Below are 12,924 nucleotides of genomic sequence, written 5' to 3'. Positions count from 1 at the left end.
TAAACGGAAATTTTCGTCTTGTTGAAGATGGCGCCATCGGTTTGCAACCGCGTTCACGTGTGTGAAAATATTTGCTCCTCTTTACGCAAAATCGCACGCAGCCGGTAGGATTCGAACCTACGCTCCCAGAGGGAATCTGATTTCGAGTCAGACGCCTTAACCACTCGGCCACGACTGCCCGTAGGTCGAGGTTCTCCGACACATGCAACTTCTACGGTTTAAAGCTATGTGGCATCAGAAAACGGCGTAGCTGCATTCTTTTCCGTAGTGTTTCCACCGCTACCAGAGGAATCGCTACCAAAGTATTAAAATTTCCGCCCGAACAGGGACTTGAACCCTGGACCCTTAGGTTAAAAGCCTAATGCTCTACCGACTGAGCTATCCGGGCTCACACGACAATAGAGAACATCCCACGATGCACAGCTGTACATTGACTCATGTCCTTCACAGCTGTGCTATCGCTGCATGGAGCTGTTACTAATTAAACGTCGCCTGAATGCTGTCTACAAACGTGTCGCGCTAAGCTCGTAGCAGACTATCGAAGAATGCTGACACACAATGCAAAAACAAACCGCAGCAGTCGTTAGGTCTCATACGTTGGAGTAGAGGATTTACGTGTTTTGTCGACACTCACTGAGTAATTGGAAATTTCACAAGCATTTCGAATGCAATGCTTCCCACGTTTTCGCTCATTTCACGCTTCCGTTGGAGACGTTCTTCACCTCCTGACACAAAAAAAGGAACGCAGTCGGTAGGACTTTTCGTATTTTCTTACTTCTCAGGGAGTTGCCTACTGTGTTCCTCTTACGGCAAGCACTAGACAACCTGAACAGTTACAGGATAGAGTCATTTTTGTTATCGGCTGTACCTACATCATCACAGACTCGGAGCAATTCCATTGGCATCAGCTTCAAAACATACGCTTGCCGAAACCCGGGATCGAACCAGGGACCTTTAGATCTTCAGTCTAACGCTCTCCCAACTGAGCTATTTCGGCTCACACGTAAGTCCGCAGATTTGCGCGTCTTCGTTAACCTCTGAATCGCCGCCAATTTCACAGTCATCTTCGTCTGATAAGACATAGGGACGCTGAAAGGCGAGCAGCAGATGCAGTGAAGTACCACACACATTTCTTCTGATTCCATCATCGTAAGAAGCAAACATGTCGACTCGATTCATGTAATATTGACTTCGCTTTCTCTAGAAAACCTTTGCTATATCGATGCCACGTGCAACTCGTGTGCAGAGAACGAGACACAAGAAGGAGTGAGCCTCTCTACCATGTGAGAGGCAGTATCTAGCAGATACACACGCTAAAACATTTGACTTGCGTTAGCTCATAAATTGCTACACGTAATTGTCTGCAAGCTAAAATGGACACATCTGCACTGCCCAGAGAGGCGACACTTGCACTCACACCTGGTGGACGGCAGTGTGACGAGGCGATGAGCTGTGGCTTCTGGGTGCGACTGTAGCGCTGCAGCCAATAATACTGCACATTGCCGGCGACCCACGTGTTTAGTAGTGACGCAACTGCTAGAATGCAGCTGAACGCCCATCTTTTGAGAGCTACAAAATTTCCGCAGTCGGCAGGACTCGAACCTACGCTACCAGAGGGAATCTGATTTCAAGTCAGACGCCTTAACCACTCGGCCACGACTGCCGGTAGCAGTAGCGTCTTCCGACACGTGAAAGTGCACCTTTAGAAGCAATCCAATGGCAGAAAGCGGCGTGGCCTCACTCTTTTCTGTAGTGTTTCCATTGCCAGCACATTAGCCGTTACGAAAGTGTATTAATTTTCGCCTAGACATGGCGTTGAACCCAACACCCTTTGGTTGAAAATCAAACGCTCTACCGACTGAGCTATCGTACAGCTGCGTGGCGTGCGAGTGATTCGCATGACGTAATTACTGGCTTATGGCTCCAATGGCGACTTCACCGACTTCCCACTGACGCACCGCTGACGCTAGTTTTCTGTCGTCTTAAGTGGTCGACATACTTGCAAGTAGCTGCGAGATCTTAAGAAAAGAAACGCTGCACCATTGCTTTTTCCGCACTCGAATGACTGAATTGCGATTCTTAAAAAAGAGAGAAATGAATGTTGGCTCTGTCCAACGCTTCCAAGCACGTCTGTGTACTCACGAACTCGGCGTCGACGCGAGAAAATGACGGGAGCGCACTCGTGGGCCTGCGACGGCTTTCTGCAGTCCCAGCGTCAGTGAGAGGAAAACCGGTAGCCACAGTAAGCAGCAGCCGTCGCGACACTCAGTATTGTTAAACGGAAATTTTCGTCTTGTTGAAGATGGCGCCATCGGTTTGCAACCGCGTTCACGTGTGTGAAAATATTTGCTCCTCTTTACGCAAAATCGCACGCAGCCGGTAGGATTCGAACCTACGCTCCCAGAGGGAATCTGATTTCGAGTCAGACGCCTTAACCACTCGGCCACGACTGCCCGTAGGTCGAGGTTCTCCGACACATGCAACTTCTACGGTTTAAAGCTATGTGGCATCAGAAAACGGCGTAGCTGCATTCTTTTCCGTAGTGTTTCCACCGCTACCAGAGGAATCGCTACCAAAGTATTAAAATTTCCGCCCGAACAGGGACTTGAACCCTGGACCCTTAGGTTAAAAGCCTAATGCTCTACCGACTGAGCTATCCGGGCTCACACGACAATAGAGAACATCCCACGATGCACAGCTGTACATTGACTCATGTCCTTCACAGCTGTGCTATCGCTGCATGGAGCTGTTACTAATTAAACGTCGCCTGAATGCTGTCTACAAACGTGTCGCGCTAAGCTCGTAGCAGACTATCGAAGAATGCTGACACACAATGCAAAAACAAACCGCAGCAGTCGTTAGGTCTCATACGTTGGAGTAGAGGATTTACGTGTTTTGTCGACACTCACTGAGTAATTGGAAATTTCACAAGCATTTCGAATGCAATGCTTCCCACGTTTTCGCTCATTTCACGCTTCCGTTGGAGACGTTCTTCACCTCCTGACACAAAAAAAGGAACGCAGTCGGTAGGACTTTTCGTATTTTCTTACTTCTCAGGGAGTTGCCTACTGTGTTCCTCTTACGGCAAGCACTAGACAACCTGAACAGTTACAGGATAGAGTCATTTTTGTTATCGGCTGTACCTACATCATCACAGACTCGGAGCAATTCCATTGGCATCAGCTTCAAAACATACGCTTGCCGAAACCCGGGATCGAACCAGGGACCTTTAGATCTTCAGTCTAACGCTCTCCCAACTGAGCTATTTCGGCTCACACGTAAGTCCGCAGATTTGCGCGTCTTCGTTAACCTCTGAATCGCCGCCAATTTCACAGTCATCTTCGTCTGATAAGACATAGGGACGCTGAAAGGCGAGCAGCAGATGCAGTGAAGTACCACACACATTTCTTCTGATTCCATCATCGTAAGAAGCAAACATGTCGACTCGATTCATGTAATATTGACTTCGCTTTCTCTAGAAAACCTTTGCTATATCGATGCCACGTGCAACTCGTGTGCAGAGAACGAGACACAAGAAGGAGTGAGCCTCTCTACCATGTGAGAGGCAGTATCTAGCAGATACACACGCTAAAACATTTGACTTGCGTTAGCTCATAAATTGCTACACGTAATTGTCTGCAAGCTAAAATGGACACATCTGCACTGCCCAGAGAGGCGACACTTGCACTCACACCTGGTGGACGGCAGTGTGACGAGGCGATGAGCTGTGGCTTCTGGGTGCGACTGTAGCGCTGCAGCCAATAATACTGCACATTGCCGGCGACCCACGTGTTTAGTAGTGACGCAACTGCTAGAATGCAGCTGAACGCCCATCTTTTGAGAGCTACAAAATTTCCGCAGTCGGCAGGACTCGAACCTACGCTCCCAGAGGGAATCTGATTTCAAGTCAGACGCCTTAACCACTCGGCCACGACTGCCGGTAGCAGTAGCGTCTTCCGACACGTGAAAGTGCACCTTTAGAAGCAATCCAATGGCAGAAAGCGGCGTGGCCTCACTCTTTTCTGTAGTGTTTCCATTGTCAGCACATTAGCCGTTACGAAAGTGTATTAATTTTCGCCTAGACATGGCGTTGAACCCAACACCCTTTGGTTGAAAATCAAACGCTCTACCGACTGAGCTATCGTACAGCTGCGTGGCGTGCGAGTGATTCGCATGACGTAATTACTGGCTTATGGCTCCAATGGCGACTTCACCGACTTCCCACTGACGCACCGCTGACGCTAGTTTTCTGTCGTCTTAAGTGGTCGACATACTTGCAAGTAGCTGCGAGATCTTAAGAAAAGAAACGCTGCACCATTGCTTTTTCCGCACTCGAATGACTGAATTGCGATTCTTAAAAAAGAGAGAAATGAATGTTGGCTCTGTCCAACGCTTCCAAGCACGTCTGTGTACTCACGAACTCGGCGTCGACGCGAGAAAATGACGGGAGCGCACTCGTGGGCCTGCGACGGCTTTCTGCAGTCCCAGCGTCAGTGAGAGGAAAACCGGTAGCCACAGTAAGCAGCAGCCGTCGCGACACTCAGTATTGTTAAACGGAAATTTTCGTCTTGTTGAAGATGGCGCCATCGGTTTGCAACCGCGTTCACGTGTGTGAAAATATTTGCTCCTCTTTACGCAAAATCGCACGCAGCCGGTAGGATTCGAACCTACGCTCCCAGAGGGAATCTGATTTCGAGTCAGACGCCTTAACCACTCGGCCACGACTGCCCGTAGGTCGAGGTTCTCCGACACATGCAACTTCTACGGTTTAAAGCTATGTGGCATCAGAAAACGGCGTAGCTGCATTCTTTTCCGTAGTGTTTCCACCGCTACCAGAGGAATCGCTACCAAAGTATTAAAATTTCCGCCCGAACAGGGACTTGAACCCTGGACCCTTAGGTTAAAAGCCTAATGCTCTACCGACTGAGCTATCCGGGCTCACACGACAATAGAGAACATCCCACGATGCACAGCTGTACATTGACTCATGTCCTTCACAGCTGTGCTATCGCTGCATGGAGCTGTTACTAATTAAACGTCGCCTGAATGCTGTCTACAAACGTGTCGCGCTAAGCTCGTAGCAGACTATCGAAGAATGCTGACACACAATGCAAAAACAAACCGCAGCAGTCGTTAGGTCTCATACGTTGGAGTAGAGGATTTACGTGTTTTGTCGACACTCACTGAGTAATTGGAAATTTCACAAGCATTTCGAATGCAATGCTTCCCACGTTTTCGCTCATTTCACGCTTCCGTTGGAGACGTTCTTCACCTCCTGACACAAAAAAAGGAACGCAGTCGGTAGGACTTTTCGTATTTTCTTACTTCTCAGGGAGTTGCCTACTGTGTTCCTCTTACGGCAAGCACTAGACAACCTGAACAGTTACAGGATAGAGTCATTTTTGTTATCGGCTGTACCTACATCATCACAGACTCGGAGCAATTCCATTGGCATCAGCTTCAAAACATACGCTTGCCGAAACCCGGGATCGAACCAGGGACCTTTAGATCTTCAGTCTAACGCTCTCCCAACTGAGCTATTTCGGCTCACACGTAAGTCCGCAGATTTGCGCGTCTTCGTTAACCTCTGAATCGCCGCCAATTTCACAGTCATCTTCGTCTGATAAGACATAGGGACGCTGAAAGGCGAGCAGCAGATGCAGTGAAGTACCACACACATTTCTTCTGATTCCATCATCGTAAGAAGCAAACATGTCGACTCGATTCATGTAATATTGACTTCGCTTTCTCTAGAAAACCTTTGCTATATCGATGCCACGTGCAACTCGTGTGCAGAGAACGAGACACAAGAAGGAGTGAGCCTCTCTACCATGTGAGAGGCAGTATCTAGCAGATACACACGCTAAAACATTTGACTTGCGTTAGCTCATAAATTGCTACACGTAATTGTCTGCAAGCTAAAATGGACACATCTGCACTGCCCAGAGAGGCGACACTTGCACTCACACCTGGTGGACGGCAGTGTGACGAGGCGATGAGCTGTGGCTTCTGGGTGCGACTGTAGCGCTGCAGCCAATAATACTGCACATTGCCGGCGACCCACGTGTTTAGTAGTGACGCAACTGCTAGAATGCAGCTGAACGCCCATCTTTTGAGAGCTACAAAATTTCCGCAGTCGGCAGGACTCGAACCTACGCTACCAGAGGGAATCTGATTTCAAGTCAGACGCCTTAACCACTCGGCCACGACTGCCGGTAGCAGTAGCGTCTTCCGACACGTGAAAGTGCACCTTTAGAAGCAATCCAATGGCAGAAAGCGGCGTGGCCTCACTCTTTTCTGTAGTGTTTCCATTGCCAGCACATTAGCCGTTACGAAAGTGTATTAATTTTCGCCTAGACATGGCGTTGAACCCAACACCCTTTGGTTGAAAATCAAACGCTCTACCGACTGAGCTATCGTACAGCTGCGTGGCGTGCGAGTGATTCGCATGACGTAATTACTGGCTTATGGCTCCAATGGCGACTTCACCGACTTCCCACTGACGCACCGCTGACGCTAGTTTTCTGTCGTCTTAAGTGGTCGACATACTTGCAAGTAGCTGCGAGATCTTAAGAAAAGAAACGCTGCACCATTGCTTTTTCCGCACTCGAATGACTGAATTGCGATTCTTAAAAAAGAGAGAAATGAATGTTGGCTCTGTCCAACGCTTCCAAGCACGTCTGTGTACTCACGAACTCGGCGTCGACGCGAGAAAATGACGGGAGCGCACTCGTGGGCCTGCGACGGCTTTCTGCAGTCCCAGCGTCAGTGAGAGGAAAACCGGTAGCCACAGTAAGCAGCAGCCGTCGCGACACTCAGTATTGTTAAACGGAAATTTTCGTCTTGTTGAAGATGGCGCCATCGGTTTGCAACCGCGTTCACGTGTGTGAAAATATTTGCTCCTCTTTACGCAAAATCGCACGCAGCCGGTAGGATTCGAACCTACGCTCCCAGAGGGAATCTGATTTCGAGTCAGACGCCTTAACCACTCGGCCACGACTGCCCGTAGGTCGAGGTTCTCCGACACATGCAACTTCTACGGTTTAAAGCTATGTGGCATCAGAAAACGGCGTAGCTGCATTCTTTTCCGTAGTGTTTCCACCGCTACCAGAGGAATCGCTACCAAAGTATTAAAATTTCCGCCCGAACAGGGACTTGAACCCTGGACCCTTAGGTTAAAAGCCTAATACTCTACCGACTGAGCTATCCGGGCTCACACGACAATAGAGAACATCCCACGATGCACAGCTGTACATTGACTCATGTCCTTCACAGCTGTGCTATCGCTGCATGGAGCTGTTACTAATTAAACGTCGCCTGAATGCTGTCTACAAACGTGTCGCGCTAAGCTCGTAGCAGACTATCGAAGAATGCTGACACACAATGCAAAAACAAACCGCAGCAGTCGTTAGGTCTCATACGTTGGAGTAGAGGATTTACGTGTTTTGTCGACACTCACTGAGTAATTGGAAATTTCACAAGCATTTCGAATGCAATGCTTCCCACGTTTTCGCTCATTTCACGCTTCCGTTGGAGACGTTCTTCACCTCCTGACACAAAAAAAGGAACGCAGTCGGTAGGACTTTTCGTATTTTCTTACTTCTCAGGGAGTTGCCTACTGTGTTCCTCTTACGGCAAGCACTAGACAACCTGAACAGTTACAGGATAGAGTCATTTTTGTTATCGGCTGTACCTACATCATCACAGACTCGGAGCAATTCCATTGGCATCAGCTTCAAAACATACGCTTGCCGAAACCCGGGATCGAACCAGGGACCTTTAGATCTTCAGTCTAACGCTCTCCCAACTGAGCTATTTCGGCTCACACGTAAGTCCGCAGATTTGCGCGTCTTCGTTAACCTCTGAATCGCCGCCAATTTCACAGTCATCTTCGTCTGATAAGACATAGGGACGCTGAAAGGCGAGCAGCAGATGCAGTGAAGTACCACACACATTTCTTCTGATTCCATCATCGTAAGAAGCAAACATGTCGACTCGATTCATGTAATATTGACTTCGCTTTCTCTAGAAAACCTTTGCTATATCGATGCCACGTGCAACTCGTGTGCAGAGAACGAGACACAAGAAGGAGTGAGCCTCTCTACCATGTGAGAGGCAGTATCTAGCAGATACACACGCTAAAACATTTGACTTGCGTTAGCTCATAAATTGCTACACGTAATTGTCTGCAAGCTAAAATGGACACATCTGCACTGCCCAGAGAGGCGACACTTGCACTCACACCTGGTGGACGGCAGTGTGACGAGGCGATGAGCTGTGGCTTCTGGGTGCGACTGTAGCGCTGCAGCCAATAATACTGCACATTGCCGGCGACCCACGTGTTTAGTAGTGACGCAACTGCTAGAATGCAGCTGAACGCCCATCTTTTGAGAGCTACAAAATTTCCGCAGTCGGCAGGACTCGAACCTACGCTCCCAGAGGGAATCTGATTTCAAGTCAGACGCCTTAACCACTCGGCCACGACTGCCGGTAGCAGTAGCGTCTTCCGACACGTGAAAGTGCACCTTTAGAAGCAATCCAATGGCAGAAAGCGGCGTGGCCTCACTCTTTTCTGTAGTGTTTCCATTGTCAGCACATTAGCCGTTACGAAAGTGTATTAATTTTCGCCTAGACATGGCGTTGAACCCAACACCCTTTGGTTGAAAATCAAACGCTCTACCGACTGAGCTATCGTACAGCTGCGTGGCGTGCGAGTGATTCGCATGACGTAATTACTGGCTTATGGCTCCAATGGCGACTTCACCGACTTCCCACTGACGCACCGCTGACGCTAGTTTTCTGTCGTCTTAAGTGGTCGACATACTTGCAAGTAGCTGCGAGATCTTAAGAAAAGAAACGCTGCACCATTGCTTTTTCCGCACTCGAATGACTGAATTGCGATTCTTAAAAAAGAGAGAAATGAATGTTGGCTCTGTCCAACGCTTCCAAGCACGTCTGTGTACTCACGAACTCGGCGTCGACGCGAGAAAATGACGGGAGCGCACTCGTGGGCCTGCGACGGCTTTCTGCAGTCCCAGCGTCAGTGAGAGGAAAACCGGTAGCCACAGTAAGCAGCAGCCGTCGCGACACTCAGTATTGTTAAACGGAAATTTTCGTCTTGTTGAAGATGGCGCCATCGGTTTGCAACCGCGTTCACGTGTGTGAAAATATTTGCTCCTCTTTACGCAAAATCGCACGCAGCCGGTAGGATTCGAACCTACGCTCCCAGAGGGAATCTGATTTCGAGTCAGACGCCTTAACCACTCGGCCACGACTGCCCGTAGGTCGAGGTTCTCCGACACATGCAACTTCTACGGTTTAAAGCTATGTGGCATCAGAAAACGGCGTAGCTGCATTCTTTTCCGTAGTGTTTCCACCGCTACCAGAGGAATCGCTACCAAAGTATTAAAATTTCCGCCCGAACAGGGACTTGAACCCTGGACCCTTAGGTTAAAAGCCTAATGCTCTACCGACTGAGCTATCCGGGCTCACACGACAATAGAGAACATCCCACGATGCACAGCTGTACATTGACTCATGTCCTTCACAGCTGTGCTATCGCTGCATGGAGCTGTTACTAATTAAACGTCGCCTGAATGCTGTCTACAAACGTGTCGCGCTAAGCTCGTAGCAGACTATCGAAGAATGCTGACACACAATGCAAAAACAAACCGCAGCAGTCGTTAGGTCTCATACGTTGGAGTAGAGGATTTACGTGTTTTGTCGACACTCACTGAGTAATTGGAAATTTCACAAGCATTTCGAATGCAATGCTTCCCACGTTTTCGCTCATTTCACGCTTCCGTTGGAGACGTTCTTCACCTCCTGACACAAAAAAAGGAACGCAGTCGGTAGGACTTTTCGTATTTTCTTACTTCTCAGGGAGTTGCCTACTGTGTTCCTCTTACGGCAAGCACTAGACAACCTGAACAGTTACAGGATAGAGTCATTTTTGTTATCGGCTGTACCTACATCATCACAGACTCGGAGCAATTCCATTGGCATCAGCTTCAAAACATACGCTTGCCGAAACCCGGGATCGAACCAGGGACCTTTAGATCTTCAGTCTAACGCTCTCCCAACTGAGCTATTTCGGCTCACACGTAAGTCCGCAGATTTGCGCGTCTTCGTTAACCTCTGAATCGCCGCCAATTTCACAGTCATCTTCGTCTGATAAGACATAGGGACGCTGAAAGGCGAGCAGCAGATGCAGTGAAGTACCACACACATTTCTTCTGATTCCATCATCGTAAGAAGCAAACATGTCGACTCGATTCATGTAATATTGACTTCGCTTTCTCTAGAAAACCTTTGCTATATCGATGCCACGTGCAACTCGTGTGCAGAGAACGAGACACAAGAAGGAGTGAGCCTCTCTACCATGTGAGAGGCAGTATCTAGCAGATACACACGCTAAAACATTTGACTTGCGTTAGCTCATAAATTGCTACACGTAATTGTCTGCAAGCTAAAATGGACACATCTGCACTGCCCAGAGAGGCGACACTTGCACTCACACCTGGTGGACGGCAGTGTGACGAGGCGATGAGCTGTGGCTTCTGGGTGCGACTGTAGCGCTGCAGCCAATAATACTGCACATTGCCGGCGACCCACGTGTTTAGTAGTGACGCAACTGCTAGAATGCAGCTGAACGCCCATCTTTTGAGAGCTACAAAATTTCCGCAGTCGGCAGGACTCGAACCTACGCTACCAGAGGGAATCTGATTTCAAGTCAGACGCCTTAACCACTCGGCCACGACTGCCGGTAGCAGTAGCGTCTTCCGACACGTGAAAGTGCACCTTTAGAAGCAATCCAATGGCAGAAAGCGGCGTGGCCTCACTCTTTTCTGTAGTGTTTCCATTGCCAGCACATTAGCCGTTACGAAAGTGTATTAATTTTCGCCTAGACATGGCGTTGAACCCAACACCCTTTGGTTGAAAATCAAACGCTCTACCGACTGAGCTATCGTACAGCTGCGTGGCGTGCGAGTGATTCGCATGACGTAATTACTGGCTTATGGCTCCAATGGCGACTTCACCGACTTCCCACTGACGCACCGCTGACGCTAGTTTTCTGTCGTCTTAAGTGGTCGACATACTTGCAAGTAGCTGCGAGATCTTAAGAAAAGAAACGCTGCACCATTGCTTTTTCCGCACTCGAATGACTGAATTGCGATTCTTAAAAAAGAGAGAAATGAATGTTGGCTCTGTCCAACGCTTCCAAGCACGTCTGTGTACTCACGAACTCGGCGTCGACGCGAGAAAATGACGGGAGCGCACTCGTGGGCCTGCGACGGCTTTCTGCAGTCCCAGCGTCAGTGAGAGGAAAACCGGTAGCCACAGTAAGCAGCAGCCGTCGCGACACTCAGTATTGTTAAACGGAAATTTTCGTCTTGTTGAAGATGGCGCCATCGGTTTGCAACCGCGTTCACGTGTGTGAAAATATTTGCTCCTCTTTACGCAAAATCGCACGCAGCCGGTAGGATTCGAACCTACGCTCCCAGAGGGAATCTGATTTCGAGTCAGACGCCTTAACCACTCGGCCACGACTGCCCGTAGGTCGAGGTTCTCCGACACATGCAACTTCTACGGTTTAAAGCTATGTGGCATCAGAAAACGGCGTAGCTGCATTCTTTTCCGTAGTGTTTCCACCGCTACCAGAGGAATCGCTACCAAAGTATTAAAATTTCCGCCCGAACAGGGACTTGAACCCTGGACCCTTAGGTTAAAAGCCTAATGCTCTACCGACTGAGCTATCCGGGCTCACACGACAATAGAGAACATCCCACGATGCACAGCTGTACATTGACTCATGTCCTTCACAGCTGTGCTATCGCTGCATGGAGCTGTTACTAATTAAACGTCGCCTGAATGCTGTCTACAAACGTGTCGCGCTAAGCTCGTAGCAGACTATCGAAGAATGCTGACACACAATGCAAAAACAAACCGCAGCAGTCGTTAGGTCTCATACGTTGGAGTAGAGGATTTACGTGTTTTGTCGACACTCACTGAGTAATTGGAAATTTCACAAGCATTTCGAATGCAATGCTTCCCACGTTTTCGCTCATTTCACGCTTCCGTTGGAGACGTTCTTCACCTCCTGACACAAAAAAAGGAACGCAGTCGGTAGGACTTTTCGTATTTTCTTACTTCTCAGGGAGTTGCCTACTGTGTTCCTCTTACGGCAAGCACTAGACAACCTGAACAGTTACAGGATAGAGTCATTTTTGTTATCGGCTGTACCTACATCATCACAGACTCGGAGCAATTCCATTGGCATCAGCTTCAAAACATACGCTTGCCGAAACCCGGGATCGAACCAGGGACCTTTAGATCTTCAGTCTAACGCTCTCCCAACTGAGCTATTTCGGCTCACACGTAAGTCCGCAGATTTGCGCGTCTTCGTTAACCTCTGAATCGCCGCCAATTTCACAGTCATCTTCGTCTGATAAGACATAGGGACGCTGAAAGGCGAGCAGCAGATGCAGTGAAGTACCACACACATTTCTTCTGATTCCATCATCGTAAGAAGCAAACATGTCGACTCGATTCATGTAATATTGACTTCGCTTTCTCTAGAAAACCTTTGCTATATCGATGCCACGTGCAACTCGTGTGCAGAGAACGAGACACAAGAAGGAGTGAGCCTCTCTACCATGTGAGAGGCAGTATCTAGCAGATACACACGCTAAAACATTTGACTTGCGTTAGCTCATAAATTGCTACACGTAATTGTCTGCAAGCTAAAATGGACACATCTGCACTGCCCAGAGAGGCGACACTTGCACTCACACCTGGTGGACGGCAGTGTGACGAGGCGATGAGCTGTGGCTTCTGGGTGCGACTGTAGCGCTGCAGCCAATAATACTGCACATTGCCGGCGACCCACGTGTTTAGTAGTGACGCAACTGCTAGAATGCAGCT

The 12,924-nt window shown here is 48.8% G+C and overlaps 23 non-coding genes across 23 annotated transcripts; all 23 read right to left on the bottom strand.

Annotated features, from left to right (window-relative positions):
* Window positions 1-96: 96 nt before the first annotated feature.
* On the bottom strand, window positions 97-178 carry Trnas-cga (transfer RNA serine (anticodon CGA)). Its single transcript has one exon. It is a non-coding gene; the product is annotated as a tRNA-Ser (tRNA).
* A 137-nt stretch (window positions 179-315) lies between these two features.
* Trnak-uuu (transfer RNA lysine (anticodon UUU)) lies at window positions 316-388 on the bottom strand. Its single transcript has one exon. It is a non-coding gene; the product is annotated as a tRNA-Lys (tRNA).
* Window positions 389-924: 536 nt separating this feature from the next.
* Window positions 925-997, bottom strand: Trnaf-gaa (transfer RNA phenylalanine (anticodon GAA)). Its single transcript has one exon. It is a non-coding gene; the product is annotated as a tRNA-Phe (tRNA).
* Window positions 998-1,581: 584 nt separating this feature from the next.
* Trnas-uga (transfer RNA serine (anticodon UGA)) lies at window positions 1,582-1,663 on the bottom strand. Its single transcript has one exon. It is a non-coding gene; the product is annotated as a tRNA-Ser (tRNA).
* Window positions 1,664-2,371: 708 nt separating this feature from the next.
* Window positions 2,372-2,453, bottom strand: Trnas-cga (transfer RNA serine (anticodon CGA)). Its single transcript has one exon. It is a non-coding gene; the product is annotated as a tRNA-Ser (tRNA).
* Window positions 2,454-2,590: 137 nt separating this feature from the next.
* Trnak-uuu (transfer RNA lysine (anticodon UUU)) lies at window positions 2,591-2,663 on the bottom strand. The gene has a single exon. It is a non-coding gene; the product is annotated as a tRNA-Lys (tRNA).
* A 536-nt stretch (window positions 2,664-3,199) lies between these two features.
* On the bottom strand, window positions 3,200-3,272 carry Trnaf-gaa (transfer RNA phenylalanine (anticodon GAA)). Its single transcript has one exon. It is a non-coding gene; the product is annotated as a tRNA-Phe (tRNA).
* Window positions 3,273-3,856: 584 nt separating this feature from the next.
* Window positions 3,857-3,938, bottom strand: Trnas-uga (transfer RNA serine (anticodon UGA)). Its single transcript has one exon. It is a non-coding gene; the product is annotated as a tRNA-Ser (tRNA).
* A 708-nt stretch (window positions 3,939-4,646) lies between these two features.
* On the bottom strand, window positions 4,647-4,728 carry Trnas-cga (transfer RNA serine (anticodon CGA)). Its single transcript has one exon. It is a non-coding gene; the product is annotated as a tRNA-Ser (tRNA).
* Window positions 4,729-4,865: 137 nt separating this feature from the next.
* Window positions 4,866-4,938, bottom strand: Trnak-uuu (transfer RNA lysine (anticodon UUU)). Its single transcript has one exon. It is a non-coding gene; the product is annotated as a tRNA-Lys (tRNA).
* Window positions 4,939-5,474: 536 nt separating this feature from the next.
* Trnaf-gaa (transfer RNA phenylalanine (anticodon GAA)) lies at window positions 5,475-5,547 on the bottom strand. Its single transcript has one exon. It is a non-coding gene; the product is annotated as a tRNA-Phe (tRNA).
* A 584-nt stretch (window positions 5,548-6,131) lies between these two features.
* Trnas-uga (transfer RNA serine (anticodon UGA)) lies at window positions 6,132-6,213 on the bottom strand. Its single transcript has one exon. It is a non-coding gene; the product is annotated as a tRNA-Ser (tRNA).
* A 708-nt stretch (window positions 6,214-6,921) lies between these two features.
* Window positions 6,922-7,003, bottom strand: Trnas-cga (transfer RNA serine (anticodon CGA)). Its single transcript has one exon. It is a non-coding gene; the product is annotated as a tRNA-Ser (tRNA).
* Window positions 7,004-7,140: 137 nt separating this feature from the next.
* Window positions 7,141-7,213, bottom strand: Trnak-uuu (transfer RNA lysine (anticodon UUU)). Its single transcript has one exon. It is a non-coding gene; the product is annotated as a tRNA-Lys (tRNA).
* A 536-nt stretch (window positions 7,214-7,749) lies between these two features.
* On the bottom strand, window positions 7,750-7,822 carry Trnaf-gaa (transfer RNA phenylalanine (anticodon GAA)). The gene has a single exon. It is a non-coding gene; the product is annotated as a tRNA-Phe (tRNA).
* Window positions 7,823-8,406: 584 nt separating this feature from the next.
* Window positions 8,407-8,488, bottom strand: Trnas-uga (transfer RNA serine (anticodon UGA)). The gene has a single exon. It is a non-coding gene; the product is annotated as a tRNA-Ser (tRNA).
* Window positions 8,489-9,196: 708 nt separating this feature from the next.
* Window positions 9,197-9,278, bottom strand: Trnas-cga (transfer RNA serine (anticodon CGA)). The gene has a single exon. It is a non-coding gene; the product is annotated as a tRNA-Ser (tRNA).
* Window positions 9,279-9,415: 137 nt separating this feature from the next.
* Window positions 9,416-9,488, bottom strand: Trnak-uuu (transfer RNA lysine (anticodon UUU)). The gene has a single exon. It is a non-coding gene; the product is annotated as a tRNA-Lys (tRNA).
* Window positions 9,489-10,024: 536 nt separating this feature from the next.
* Window positions 10,025-10,097, bottom strand: Trnaf-gaa (transfer RNA phenylalanine (anticodon GAA)). The gene has a single exon. It is a non-coding gene; the product is annotated as a tRNA-Phe (tRNA).
* A 584-nt stretch (window positions 10,098-10,681) lies between these two features.
* Trnas-uga (transfer RNA serine (anticodon UGA)) lies at window positions 10,682-10,763 on the bottom strand. The gene has a single exon. It is a non-coding gene; the product is annotated as a tRNA-Ser (tRNA).
* Window positions 10,764-11,471: 708 nt separating this feature from the next.
* Trnas-cga (transfer RNA serine (anticodon CGA)) lies at window positions 11,472-11,553 on the bottom strand. Its single transcript has one exon. It is a non-coding gene; the product is annotated as a tRNA-Ser (tRNA).
* A 137-nt stretch (window positions 11,554-11,690) lies between these two features.
* On the bottom strand, window positions 11,691-11,763 carry Trnak-uuu (transfer RNA lysine (anticodon UUU)). The gene has a single exon. It is a non-coding gene; the product is annotated as a tRNA-Lys (tRNA).
* Window positions 11,764-12,299: 536 nt separating this feature from the next.
* Trnaf-gaa (transfer RNA phenylalanine (anticodon GAA)) lies at window positions 12,300-12,372 on the bottom strand. The gene has a single exon. It is a non-coding gene; the product is annotated as a tRNA-Phe (tRNA).
* Between the last annotated feature and the right edge of the window lie 552 nt (window positions 12,373-12,924).

Source organism: Schistocerca gregaria, unplaced genomic scaffold (assembly GCF_023897955.1).
Source record: "Schistocerca gregaria isolate iqSchGreg1 unplaced genomic scaffold, iqSchGreg1.2 ptg000318l, whole genome shotgun sequence".
NCBI classification, from domain to species: Eukaryota; Metazoa; Arthropoda; class Insecta; order Orthoptera; family Acrididae; genus Schistocerca; species Schistocerca gregaria.
The sequence above is the reverse complement of the archived record's forward strand: the minus strand, read 5'-3'. Positions and strand labels throughout refer to the sequence as shown.